The following is a 15,273-nucleotide window of genomic DNA, read 5'->3' as shown; positions in this document are numbered from 1 at the left end:
CCCAAAGATGAAACCAGAGACCAACAATGTAACACACAAGAGGGAGTTTATTTAAGCAAATTGTAGTTTGGGCTCAGTACTAAAAATGGCTAGCCCTGAGTCTGGGGCTTGCAGGCTTTTTATACACTTTTGTGGTAGAAGGAGTGCAGAGGAATTCCTTGGGTGGGGGGAGTGAACAGGAACTCCTGGGGCTAGGGTGTTATCAATTAGGGTTGTTATCAGTTCCTGAAGGGGTAGGGACAGGGACTCCTGGGGTTAGGGGTCAGGGAGGGGAAAGAAAGGGTTTGGGAACTGGCTCTTCACCACAAACTAATGAACTAACCTTTAATAAAAAGCCAGTTGACACAATTAGTTCAAAATAAAGGAATTTACCAAGATGGCAGAGTAACAACAGTTGTGATAAAACACCTTCTCTCTAAACCAGAGGCTCTCTCTTCCATGAATATACAGTGTCAGTAGAAGCAGAAGTAACTAGAGAATATTTAAGTGTAGTTTTAACCATGTTATCTGCTCCTAGTTTAATATATTCTGATGGCTCTCTATTACTTTGAGGGTCAACTATAAAATTCTCTCGGACTTTGAAAGCTCTTCATAACCCTGGTCCCTTCCTACCTTTCTAATATTCTTGCACTCTGCCCTCCAACTCTACTGACCTCCTTGCAGCTCCTTAAATATAATTCTCTATGTTTTTGTGTTTGGTTCTCCAATATGCCACACAGCACAATTGTTTTGTGAGACCATGGAGTGAGGAGAAGAAAACGAGTTATACCCCGATCCTTCCTTTCTAGACTTTCTCTAAGAAGTGAAGTTGCCTGCAGGAGTCCATCATTTCCATGCTTGTTTTCCAGTTTCTTCTTCTTTTTTGAAGTACTCATTTTGTTGTGTTTTAAAGATAAAGCTGTTTCTCGGAATTCAATTACCAACTGAGTCACTGTGTCTTCCATGTGACTTCATGCCTGCAGCAGTAATACATTGAATAGTTCCCTAACTGGCAACCAGGCAGCCTTAACTTGCTGGCTCAGACACCTGCCTTATTTCCCAAATGACTCATTGATAGAGAGTGATGTAGGACCTGATGGAGATCCTAATCGCTTCCATTGATTCTCGAAAGTCTTGAACCCCCATACCACTCTGGTCTGGTGATTCATGACTTTTAAAAGGTGACTTTGGACATTCTGGGCTTTCCATAATCAGATGACCTTCCTAGAAATGATAGAAGTTAAAACCCACCCCTTCTACTTTTCCTGCTGTTATTGGGCATTGACTTCTCCTTGATGAAGGAGGTAATGGCTGTTGTGCTGATAACCTATCATTCTGTCTTCTTTCATTTCTCTACTGCCAAGTATATGGTGTCATTTGTTTTTGTTTCCTATCTTAGAGGTCACAGTAGTTGACTATCCTACTTAGAAATGAGTCATCTGTTGGTGATTTAAGACCTTCATGTGGCTATTCTTTTGAGACTGGTGGTAGCAAATCTCAGAGCCTGGGAGCTTGAACAAGGAGAATCAAAGGATATATGGAAATTAGAATTCTAGATGGGGCGATGGGTCAGGAATCAGACACGTGATCAATCAGGTATTGGACATATAAGCAGGAGCCATTTAGAATCAAACTAGGAGTCAGGACTGCAGGATGGACCCAGTAACAAGAACACTTTGAATGTCTGATAACCTGATTTAATTAGGAAGTCTCTTGTATGTTTATTGGGTAGTTCCAGCACCTGCAAGTGGGGGCATAGGCTCATAGGATTTATGGGTTTGTAGGAGCTGGAAAGGGCCTTAGATATTTCATTTTACAAAGGGATAAGAACTATTTGTAGCGAATAAGAGTAGGAATTTGAAGCCAGGTCTTTTGAGCTTGATTCCAGCACTCCTAGCCCTGAACCATATTGGATGATCTACAGAAGGGGGGGTGTGCCACTTTCCTGGATTCCAGGGGGATCCCTGCCTGTTAATATTCTTCACTGTGAGACTAAAAATTAATATCCACTCCTCCTAGTATTATATTTTATAAGATTTTATTAATAATTGCTTGAAGTAGAGGAAAGTAAAACTGTCAGTAAAGAGAAGTCTGCCCAGACCACAGAAAGCGGGAAGAGAGAGACAGAGAGAGAGAGAGACAGGGAGAGACAGAGAGAGAGACAGACAGAGACAGACAGAGACAGAGGCAGAGACAGAGAGGAGAGAGACTGGAGTTCCAAAAAACTTTATCAATATAGAGTAAGGACATAATGTGGGAATGAAAGAGGAAACCGATTTTGGAAAATGAAGTCCAAGGGTACAAAATTCTATTTACATATCATGTCATCCTATATGTGAAAAGGAAGGCTGGAGCTTTGGACCTCAATAGAATCAGATGTAGGAAGAGTGAGAGCTCTGTGACACCCCCAGAGAAAAGAGCAGAAAAACTACAAAGGGGTGGTACATGGGTTCATCTTTCTGCAATGGGGAGAATGAGACCAGAGCTCAGGGTAAATTCTAACAATAGTAATTGGTCCTGCCAATTAGTCCTCTTAGCACTTCCCTTCTCTGTACTGTGAAATGATTTTACTTCTGAAATAAGCATAAAAGGAAAAACTAGCCTCTTTGGTGTAGTGGTGTGGACTTAAGTTATTGTTCCTACCACAACAGGGTCACATAGTCAGGATGTATCAAGAAGCAGAATTCAAACATGAGTTTTCCCAATTCTTTATGTGCTAGACCATGATGCCTCTTGTAAATAACATCTATAAACATTATCTGTGCTTCACACATGAGGGAACTGAGGCTCAAATGACTCTCTCACTCCATGATAAAAAGATAATAAGAGCAGAAGTTGGGTTTTGAACTCGGGTCACCTGTCTCCAAGTCCAGTGATCTTTCTACTTTATAGTTCTAAGAATGTTGTCATCCTGAATTTCCCCAAATTGGGTTTCAAAAATCTCTTTCCGAATCCTGTATCTGTCTAGCTGCATTATGATGAGGAATTCCTCACCAAACCTCCCTATGGATAATTGGAATCCCATTCTCTCACTATTCATGGATCTCCATTTTTGAGAGGTCAGAGGATTTGTCTTGGTCTGACCTTTCATCCCATCTATGAATGCTGTTTTTAATAGGAGACCTGCTCTTTTCTCACTTCCTATTTCTGATTCTACTGAGTTCCAAAGCTCCAGGCTTCTTTTAGACTGGGATACTGATGTAATGTGATTTTTAAAAACATTAGCAGAGTTGCTTCTGGGGCTCAGGAAATTGATATATGTTCCCTACAAGAAGGCCCATATTGGTGCTGGGAAGGGGTTCAAAGGGAAGATGAAAAAGCTCATGTATATACAATTAACTGGAACCCTTTGAACTCCCCTCTCAATAAGATCAAATGATGGAGTTAGTATCTCCACCCCTTGCCACATACCTGTTGGGTTGCTCCTTTCTGACTTCTAACTCTTCAAGGCTTCTTCATGTTCATTTACAATAGATTTCACCCATACATTGAGTGGGACTTGAGTTGAATATGTCAGGTGAGTTATTGATGAACACCCAACAAGACTTCCCTTGGGAGACAAACATCCAGGAATGAGCCTGCATCTTGAATCTCCCTGGATTTGACCATGAAAGCTGAGATCTGTACCTTTTCTCTTTTAAGTATCTTTCATCACTTGACACCATGCTGGAAATTCCAGGCTTAAAAATTCATCCCTTTCAGTCTTCAAGTCTTTTGATCTTTCCTATGAAGAAAGTTTATATTTATTTTATTTTACTTACTTTACAGGAAGAATGAAAGGGAATATTATAATGGTGAGAAGAGAGCTGCTTTTAGAATCAGAAGATCTGAGTTCCAGTCCCCACTCTGGTTGTTGCTACTTGGGTGATCCTGAACAAGTCTTTTCTCTTCACTGGTCTCATTTTCTTCTTTTGTAAAATGAAGGTTAAAAAAAAAGATCTAAGCACTTATGATAAGTAATAATTATTATTTGTTATTAAATAAAAGCACTAAGCCATTATTCTACATAGTAGAACTTTGGTCAAGAATCATTTTTTTTTTTGAACTGTGGGTTTGGAAATCATCCAGTCCAAGGTCCTCATTTTATAGGGAAGAAACTTCTGTTGACATTAACTTTTAGCCTAGTGCCATATCTATTTCCTGTTCCTTTTCAGGGAGCATTTGTTTAACACTGGTACCAGTAAACACTGTACTCAAGGGTTTAAGACAGGATGATAAGTTATTTGAAAAAACAAAAAACACTGGAGAGGACCTCAAATTCTAGCCTTAGCTATTACCTTCCATGTGTGTACCCTAGGGTAACTCCTAAGACTGAGGGAGGCCATGTATTTTGTCACCCCTCTTGGGCTCTTCTTCACCCCACCTGTACCTTACACTTGACAAAAAAAAAGTTACATGAAGGAACTGATGACTGGTTTGCTTGAATGCAAAGAATTATGGATTCAGTCACTTCCTGGCTGAGCAATCTTGGACAAGTCAGCTAACTTCTTGATATCTCTCTTTTTCATCTATACAGTGGGGGATAAAGACATTTGTGTGACTTATTTCATGGGTTTGTCGGGAGAAAATCCCTTTGAAAATGTTTACATTTTATATAAATATGTTTTATGGTTATCGGGTAAAATAAATAGGCATGTGGTCCCAGTGTCATTCTGTGGTAGCTTTGGCAGCAATATTTAAATAATTGTAGGAGTTCCTAACAAGAGCTCTCTAAGGTAGCGAGAATCATTCCTCTTTCTCCTTTTATAACTTCTTGAAAAAAAAAATCCGAAGTGTAGCTTTAACCATGCTACTTCTCATGACTTCAATGAACTCCAGTGGCTCCCTATTACCTCTAGACTCATGTAAATTCTGGTTTTTGACAGTTCCAATATGCACTATACATTATACATCTGCATTATACATTACTGTCTTTTTACACATTTTTCCTCTTCAAGAATTCTCCCATCTAGCTAACCTGGTCTTTTTCTCAGTTTTTCCCACAAAGCACTTTGTTGTGCTATCTTCCATGTCTGGAATGTGCTTCTTTATTCACTTCCATTTCTTAGAACCCATTATTTCCTTCAGAGTCCAAGTACAACTTCCTACCTGATCCTCTAGCTTCCCCAAATAACTTACATTTATATGATATGTCCATGTGATTTCCCCTGATGAAATATAAGCTCCTTGAGGGAAAGGACTGATTCATTTTTGTCTTTGTATTTTTACCACAAAGAGCAGAGCCTGGTATAGAACCAGAGCTTGATAAATGCTCATTGATCTGTCGATGAATGATCACACGGAGATGCCAGTGGGATAAACCAGAGTGTGGCCCCCTCCTTTTTAATGAGGGGACTGGACTAGATAATCTCTATAATTCTTTCTGACTCTAAATTCTCATGTTCTAGATAGCAGATGGCTGAAAAGACTGTAGTTGGATCTCCTTGAGGAATGGGTGGTGAACAAGAAGCAAAAAGGGAAATAGACATTCTAGGTATATACAAAAGCCACTGTCTGATTCTTTTCTCAGCATTGAAGACTAGAAGAATGGGGGAAATTAGGAATATTGATGATGAAAATGCAGGCTATGGAAGAACCATAGACTTCTTTCATTTTTAAACTCTGCCCATTTGGCTTTCTGACCTAGCATAATGGAGGCATTTGCATAGCCCCAGAGCAGTATGTCTGGGGAGGGATTAACCATGTCAAAAACACCCTAACTATTTTATGAAAAGAAAATCATGCTAAAGCAAAAAGATTAATGTCTTCAGGGTGGCTTATTAAGGTAAAAAACTCAGTAATTTGAAAGGACAAATTATGGGGAGTTGGAAATAACTTCCTGATCCACAGAGAAAGAGCCCTCAGATGTTGGGGCAATGATTATTTCTAAAAGCTCAACAGTGAGGAAATTGTCCAAGATGGGTACTGCTTCTGATAAGAACCCCATTTGCTTTCCTGCATCCTCAATCTGACCAGCTGTTTTCAATTACCTCAATTTACAAGTCATTCTGAGCTGAGATTGGTTCCATTCAGGGTAGAGGAGGCTAAAAACAGGAAGACTTGGGTCTGCAAACTCCTTCAGCTATCCACTTTTCTTTAAATCCAATGGTGAATCTCTCCCCTTGCCTTTCCAAGCTTTCTGACTTCTTGGCTTTCTCCCAGATCCCAGCTAATATCTCCACCTGCCCTTTGGTTTGTCCTGGAACTTAAGAGTGAGCTTGTCCTGACCTTAGTGCACCTCTGCATCCTAATTCTGAATCGTCACACCTGGTACTAGCCATCAGTCTAGGAAGTGAGAAGAGCCAGGCAGAGATGCTTCCCTAAAGGCAGATGGAGGAGCCAGATTGCCTTTGGGCATCCCTGAGCAAGGGCCTAACTTTACAAGCTCTTGCTTTCTTGAGTAGCTGAGTGTTGTCAGGTTACTGGCACTCAGGTGTCCCCTGGAATTTGTTGCAAGGTCTTGTTAACTACTCCCCAAGCTCTGGGACTGTGTTTGGCTAACGGAAGTCTAGGGGATTTTAATGTGTGTGTGAGACCCCTGCAGAGCTCTGCTCCAAGGCCATGCCCACTGCGGATCCACTGGCTGAGCCTACTACCTGGTGAACAAGAGCTTTTTTCTCCTTAATGACTAAGCTGACAAATAACTGTATATAGCCCCTGTTCAAGGCCTTGTTTTTAAATTAAAAATTGAACCCCCCCAAAGTATAGTACAATGGAAAGGTGTCCTTGTTTAATCAAGATTTCAGAATTTTAGGGCTGGAAGGGACCTTAGTGATCATCTGGTCCAATTCCCATGATTTAAAGATGAGAAAACTGTGAGTTGTCTAAGGTTACACACATGGAAAGTAATAGCTAAGGTTGCTATTTGAACCTAGGTCCTCTGGTCTCCAGAGTTACTATTTTTTTAAAAACAATTTCTCATGCTGTATTAAAGGAATATTTGGTGTTACCAATCTATAATACTTTAAATACTAGGAAATAATGCTATTAGGAAATTGAGGCAGCTCAAAACCTGGAGGGAACTCATGGCTAATCATATACACATGATAAAAGTAGGAGTGTAGATAGATGGGAAGGGGCAAGGACCTTACTTTCTTGGATTATCTTGATTTTTCTGCATGCTTAGATTTCTTCACATGGCAAGAGCTAAAGAATTTTTTTATAAGCCTAGAGTGGGTAGGGGGCACCTGGGTTGATGAAAACAAAGTTTCTTTGGCAGAGCACTCCCCAAAAGGGCACAGGATATCCATAAGGGATTATCAGACTTTTATCATCTGAAATCAAATATTTGGGACAAATATATGGATACTCCCAACAAGAAGAAAGAAATTCAAAAGTCAAACTTAGTATCAGTCAAAGAATATTCTATCTGACTTCTGTCCTTTAGCTGGGCAAGAGATGGGGAAGTGGGCAGTTCACAGCTTTAGCTTCACTAAAGAATAGTTAATTCCTCCCCATGTCATATATATCTCTTTCTGACCCTCTATGGCAGTGATGGTGAACCTTTTGGAGATGGAGTGCTGTGCTGTTTCCCAAATGCTCCCATTGGGCTGCTTACTGGACGTGCAGGTGAAGTGAGGAATGTCCTCAGCAAGTGTAGAGAGGGGGAGGAGAGTGGTCCAATCATTCCAGCTCTGCCTCCTGTGAGCCACTCACCTTACCCTCTTTCCTTTTTCCCTCCCCCACTCTTGTGTTCCTGTTGGGCTGCTGGACAGAGGAATGGGTGATGTAAAAAATATCATCAGGTGTGATGGAGAAGGGGCGGGGATCAGCTCCACTTGAGTCCCTCTCCTTTTCTAGTAATGAACTCTGGGTAGGGGGAGGGCAGCCATATGGCCACAAAAAGTGCTCTGCATGTCATTTTTGGTACCTGTGCCATAGGTTTGTCATCACTGTCCTAGAGTATCTTGAGTTTGAAGAATATTTCACTCTGACTTGCCACTCCAGAATTCTATTTGCGGCATATTATTTTAATATCATTTGGAGGGGAATGTTAGGAAAACTCAACTGAGTGCTCTTTCTACTCTGCCATTTTGGCTCTGCCCCTTGGAAGTCTCATAGAGTATCTGGAACATGGATTAGCTTATCTCTGGACTCCACATGTGAGAGGCTTGTGCCTCAGGTGCTATACTAATTATAAATCCCATTTTAATGATGCTTTGTGAGATAGATACAGTTGTGATTATCTTCATTTTAGCAATGGATATAAACTGAGTTTAAGAGAAAAACAAAAACTAAATTTTGCAAGTGTGGTGTCTTAAGTCACAAGGAAGACCTATGGGAAAGAACGTGACTTGATCAGTACTCAACTCTGGAGTCCCACTTCAAGGGGTTCATCATACTTATATAACAAGGGCTATTCTTATAATATCCCTCCTTTTGTGGTATAGAGGGAAACACTAGGCTTGGAAGCAGGAGCTCTGGATTGTAGTCTCAGCCCTCTGCTGCTCATGATACTCTGGGTGAGTCCTAGAATCATAGAATTTCATTCTAAGAAGGGACATTAGAGACCAGCCCCCTCACTTTCCAGGGGAAAATGAAAAACTTCAGAAGTTAAATGACTTTCCCAAAGTCATACAGGTAGTATTTGGCAGAGCTGGAATTCAAGGTGACTTAAGGCTAGAAGTGCAGGGAAAACTAAGAATCCAAGATATGGAGGAGCCACAGAGACTCCTTCCATTTTTTTTAAAACCCTTACTCTCTGATTAGAATCTAAGTATTGGTTCTAAAGCAGAAGAGTGGTGAGGACAAAGCAATGGGGGTTGAGTAACTTGCCCAGGGCCATACAGCTAGGAAGTGTCTGAGGCCAGATTTGCACTGAGGATCTCCTGTCTCCATCCCTGGCTCTCTATCTATTCAGATGTCTAGTTGCTCCCTTTCTCCATATTTAAATCTGTAGTCAACTTCTTCTGACTCCAGATCATGTGCTCTAGCCATGACTTTCTTCCCTGGTACTATAATGAATCTTAGGGCTTCAGGCAAGAAACATAATCAGGGATGCAAAACAGATAAGGACACTGAAAATAGCTAGAAATTTGTTCAGTGCTTTCAGGTTTGTGAAGTGCTTTACAAGTAGCATCTCATTTGATTTTCATAACAACTCTGAGAGCTCAGTGCCACCATCACCCCCATTTTACAGATGAAGAAACTAAAACAGTGTATAAGCCACTTGCCCAGTTCCATATAGCTAGTAAGTGTGTTGAAGGCTGGATTTAAACTTAGGATTTACTGGCTCCAGGTCTATTGTTCTCTCTAATTTAACACCGAGTAATAATAATAATAATAGCTAACGATTATCTAGAGCTTGCTATGTGCCAGGCACTGTGTTAAGAGCTTCACAATGATTATTCCATTCAATCCTCATAACAACCCTGTGGGCTTTGATCTTCCTGACTCTTAGGCCAGTTGTCTAGCATGTGGCTGCCTAAGCTGCCGATCAAAACAGTGGCATCTCATTAACTACATCATTGTACGCCGGCGAGACATCTAGGATGTACAGATCACCAGAGCCATGAGAGGAGCTGAATGCTGGACAGACCACCGATTGGTTAGAGCGACTCTTCAAATGCAGATTGCGCTGCGCCATCCAAAACGCACCCAGATAGTTTGCGCATTTTACAATGTGAGTCATCTTAGAGATCCATCTTATTTGCAAACATTCCAGTCCTGCCTGGACAACAAGCTGTCTGCCAAGGGACCACTCACTGGAAGCTCAACCGAGAAATGGAACCAGTTCAGAGATGCAGTGAAGGAAACATCAAAGGCAGTCCTGGGCCCCAAACCATGCAACCACCAGGACTGGTTCGACGAGAACAACACTGCTATTGAAGACCTATTGAGCAAGAAGAACAAAGCCTTTATGGAGTGGCAAAATAACCCAAACTCTGCTCCTAAAAAGGACAGATTCAAGTCTCTCCAAGCCACGGCGCAGCGTGAGATCAGGAAGATGCAAGACCAATGGTGGGAAAAAAAGGCAGAAGAAATCCAGCGGTTTGCTGATACGAAAAACTACAAACAATTTTTCCATGCCCTCAAGACTGTCTATGGGCCATTAAAACCCACCACCACTCCCTTGCTATCCTCTGATGGTGACACTCTCATAAAAGATAAAAAAGGCATCAGCAACAGGTGGAAAGAACACTTTAATCAGCTTCTCAACTGACCCTCTTCAGTCGACCAAAGCGCCCTTAACCAGATCCCCCAAAACTACTCCATTGAACAACTTGACATCCCTCCTTCAATAGAGGAAGTCCAAAAAGCCATTAAACAAATGAGTGCAGACAAGGCACCCAGAAAAGACGGGATCCCAACTGAGATGTACAAGGCCTTAAATGGAAAGGCGCTCCAGGCATTCCACATAGTGCTGACCAGCATATGGGAAGAGGAAGACATGCCCCCAGAACTCAGAGATGCCTCCATCATAGCCTTATACAAGAACAAAGGCTCACAAGCAGCCTGTGACAACTACAGAGGCATCTCACTACTCTCCACTGCTGGAAAGATCCTCGCCCATGTTATACTCAACAGACTCCTGTCATCTGTTTCAGAGCAGAACCTGCCTGAATCACAATGTGGCTTCCAACCAGATCACAGCACCATTGACATGGTCTTCATGGTGAGGCAAATGCAGGAAAAAATGCCTTGAGCAGAACCTGAGTCTCTACATTGTCTTCATAGACCTGACAAAGGCGTTCGACACAGTGAACAGGGATGCATTGTGGGTGATCCTCAGCAAGCTTGGTTGCCCAGCAAAATTCGTCAAACTGATCCAGCTCTTTCATGTCGACATGATAGGGGAAGTCCTATCTGGTGGAGAGTCTTCCGATCGCTTCAACATCTCCAATGGCATGAAACAAGGCTGTGTCCTCGCTCCGGTACTATTCAACCTATTTTTCACCCAAATATTACAACATGCTGTGATGGATCTAGACCTGGGTGTCTACATCAAATACTGACTGGATGGCTCACTATTTGACCTTCGCCGCCTGACTGCAAAAACAAAGACAACAGAGAGACTCATCCTGGAAGCTCTCTTCGCAGATGACTGTGCTCTCATGGCCCACCAAGAAAATCATCTCCAAACCATTGTGGACAGGTTCTCCACTGCAACAAAACTGTTTGGCCTGACTATCAGCCTCAGCAAAACAGAGGTGCTGTTCCAACCTGCACCAGGGAGGCCAACGAACCAGCAGTTCATTACAATCGACGGCAGGCAGCTTTCTAATGTCAACACTTTCAAGTACCTGGGCAGCACCATCGCCAACGATGGGTCCCTAGACCACGAGATTAATGCCAGGATCCAAAAGGCCAGCCAGGCACTTGGGCAACACAGCAGTGTAAGCACTGCGACGAAGCTCAAAGTGTACAACGCGGTGGTCCTCAGCTCGCTCCTGTACGGTGTGAGACATGGACACTGTACCGGAAGCACATGAAGCAGCTGGAGCAATTCCACCAACGCTCCCTCCGGTCAATCATGAGGATCCGATGGCAGGACCGAGTCACCAACCAGGAAGTCCTCGACAGAGCCAACTCCACCAGCATCGAAGTCCTGGTCCTCAAAGCCCAGCTACGATGGTCTGGACACGTCATCCGCATGGACCCACAGCAAATACCAAGACAGGTATTCTATGGTGAACTGTCAGCTGGACTCAGGAAACAAGGCTGACCAAAGAGAAGATTCAAGGATCAGCTAAAGTCCAACTTGAAGTGGGCTGGCATTACACCAAAGCAACTAGAACTCGCTGCCTCTGACAGAAGCAGCTGGCGAGCCCACATCCACCAGGCCACCGCCACCTTTGAAGATGAGCGACGTCGACGTCTTGCCGCTGCGCGTGAACACCGACACCAGGCCACACCCGCACCTCCGTAACAACGGGCGTCCCAGGCCCCATGTGCCACAAACTGTGTGCCTCAGCCTTTGGACTCCAAAGCCACATGAGGGTACACCGTAGATGAAACTGCACAAAGACAATCGTCATTCTCAGTCACTGAGATACTACCGCTAGTATGTGGCTGCCTAAGGGGCCGATCTTTCTAAAGGGGGCAGACTACTTGGTGCAGCAATAATAAAGATGCAGAACAGTGGACCATAAACCAGGGAGCAATGGACAACAACCCAGGTACTAGCAGTATCAGAGATAGAGGAATCTGGGATAGGAGCAGAGGATCCCAGGGAATCTGGGACATAGACCTAAAATATGACTTACCTCTTCCACCTGTTACAGCAGCTTGAATTCCACCATTTAAAATTGTACCCATTTGCTTTTTAAATGCTAAAAGCAATTGAGAGTCCCCAGTGTAGACAGTCAGGGAACCATTGGCCCTCTTCATTGGTTGTCAAGTTACATTACCTCATAAGCCAGGGATTACAGAGAAAAAAGTTTTCCAGGTCTCCCCATAATCCCTAGTGCAAGGTAGCTGGAATATTACTGACACAGGAGATGAGGACCATGAAATAAAAATTTAAGGCAGACATTAAAGGAATTATGCTATGATGTTCACTGTCACCTATAGATATGATGGGAAGAACCCTGGAACTTTAAGCAAGAAAACTGGATTCAAGTTCTGTTTCTATCAGCAAATGCCTTTAATGGAAAGACTGCTGGATTTGTAATCAGAGGACCTGTGTTCAAATCTTGACTCTGACATTTTCTATCTATGTGACCATGAACAAGTCCCTTAATTTCTTTGAAGCCTCAGTTTCCTCATCTGTAAAAATGAAGTGTGTGGTCACATGTAATTAATAATCTGAGAGCTGCGTAGGCTATTAATTAAGGGTTTAATTAAGGGTTAACTCAAGATCACTCAGCTAGTATATATTAGGGGCTGGATTTGAATCTAGGTCTTCTTCATTTTTAAAGCCAACTCTTTCCATGACTAAATCATGCTGATTCTTCTTTTCCTTCACTTATATGTATATTAAATATACATACATAATCAAATATGCATTTATTGTATAAATAATTATTTTATATAATATAACATAAAGAATAATATGTCTAACAAAATATTAAATAAAAAATTAAATAATGAGAAAATGAAAAGGTTGGACTGGATTGGTCAAGTGATTACCACTTAAGTCATTATAAGTAGGTGGAATGTTGTAGAAAGCTCCAGAAAGGTCACATTGACTCAGATCCATCTTCCCTTCCTCCTCCTTCTGTCTTTGTGCCTGGAATTCCACCATTTAAAAGTCACCCTCTTTCCTTCTTAAGAATGTCTAGAACTCCTAATAATATATAACATGACAGACTTGGAGAGGGGGCAGAGTTTGAGTATTTTGTTTCGTTTGGTCTTCTTTGGTCCATTTCTGTCATTCCAATGGTGTGAAGGAATGCTTGGTTTGGAAAACCCATCCATTAATGGAGCCCAATACCTGCCTTATATTGTCTTAGAGGGTTACCTGGGGGCCTTGAGATATTAAAAGACTTCACCAGAGTCACATAGCTGGCAAAGACTTGGTCTTCCTGACTCTTGGGCCAGTTGTCTAGCTTCTACATCTTTCTGTTAGAACTACTGTAACACCATAACTGTTAGATAATAACCCTAGGAGGCTTGTTTCCCAGCCTGATAGTTCCCTGAGAAAAATGGCCCCATGGTAATGGAACATGGGTCTCTGTGTTAAAAGGGCACCTGAAAAAGGAAGTGAGAGGGTTTCCAAAGGCAATATGATCAGACTGAGAATCTCACGTGCATGTGAGGGCCGGAAGAGGCAGATCTGTGGGTTGGTAACCATTTTTGCTGGCCAAGAGACTTTAAGAAGTTGTTTGATTTTTCCTTTTTTTTTTAAAGATTTTTTTTTAGTGGGGGTTGTCATTCTGAATTTGATAAACACCAATGAATAATACAAGCTTTTCAGAAAGAAAAAAAAGAGGATTGTGCCTGAAAAATGCCAATCTTTTGCCATGGATGGCCTATATTAAAGATGTTTTCTAAGAAAATCATACCACGTTTCCAAGGCCACTGCTGGTTCTGGAGGTTTCTGTTCTCATTTTTAAGTTGTTTGCTCAGCAAGTGATACTGAATTTAGGTTAGTTTGTAGTTTGTTTAGGAACAAATCTCTTACATTCCATGACATGGTAGAATGGATGGGGTGGGGCGGGGTGGGGTAGCTGGACTTGGTTTCTAAGAAAGTGAGTGGATATACTAGGTGAGTCCCTCTGAGCCCCTTTCCAGTTACTGTACAGATAATAGATGTTGAAATGGCCCCAGGACAGTTGGATTGGAGCTCAGAGGCCCATGTCCCAGCTTGTTTTCAGAGGTTAGGATTTTTCTATTTTTTTTTTCCTATGGAAAGGCAATGATTGGAACATACACCCACTGCTACAGGAGTCCTCAACAAGCCATTGGAAAGACACAAGCAGAAGGAGGTTTACAAAGAGTACACAAACAGGGGCAGCTAGGTAGCACAGCAGATAGAGCTTCAGGACTGGAGTCCAGAGGATCTGGGTTCAAATGTGACCTCCAACACTTCCTAGCTGTACAACCCTTGGCAAATCACTTCATCCTGATTCTCTAGCCCTTGCCCCTTTTCTGTCTTAGAATTGGTAAGGGTTAAAAAAAAAAAGAGCACATAACTCGCTGTCAGGCAGAGCCCATTTCTGGGTCTAGCTCTGCCATGACTTTCCCATGGTACCAACTTTGATGACATCTCTTTCATCTGTCTTCTTTCATCCAATCAAAGAGGCACCAGCCTCTGTCAGTCCTTCTTTCTTCTCAGCTGGGCTAGTGTAATGACTTTTTAGCTGGTCACCCTGCATCCATTTTCCTCCCTCTTACATTCACCCCTCACACATCTGCTCAGATAATCTTCCTAAATTGTAGGTTTGGCTATCATTGACTCTGCCAGGAATCTTTAGGGGCTCCTGATTCTTGCTAGGGAAAAACAAAACAAAACTATAAATTGTGTAATGTGGTATTGGAACTCTTTTACTGTTTTGGTTCCAGCCTATATTTCCAAACTTATTTCATATTATTCTCCTTAAGGGATTCCATGTTCCAATTGAAATGGTTTATTTCCTACTCTTTTTTTTAAATCCTTACCTTCTGTCTTAGAATCAATACTATGTATTGGTTCTAAGGTAGAAGAGTGGTAAGGGCTAGACAATAGTGCTTAAGTGACTTGCCCAGGGTTACACAACTAGGAAGTGAACCTAGGAAGTGTCTGAGGCAAGATTTGAACCTAGGATGTCTCATCTCTAGGCCCGACTCTCAATCCACTGAGTTACCCAGCTGCCCCTTATTGGCTATTCTTTAAGCTCTGTTTCTTTTCTCTCCATAGGTAAATTCCTCCAGATTTGAATAATCATTTTTGCT

This window comes from Monodelphis domestica, chromosome 7, assembly GCF_027887165.1.
Source record: "Monodelphis domestica isolate mMonDom1 chromosome 7, mMonDom1.pri, whole genome shotgun sequence".
Classification (NCBI taxonomy): Eukaryota; Metazoa; Chordata; class Mammalia; order Didelphimorphia; family Didelphidae; genus Monodelphis; species Monodelphis domestica.
This window is presented reverse-complemented; position numbering follows the sequence as displayed.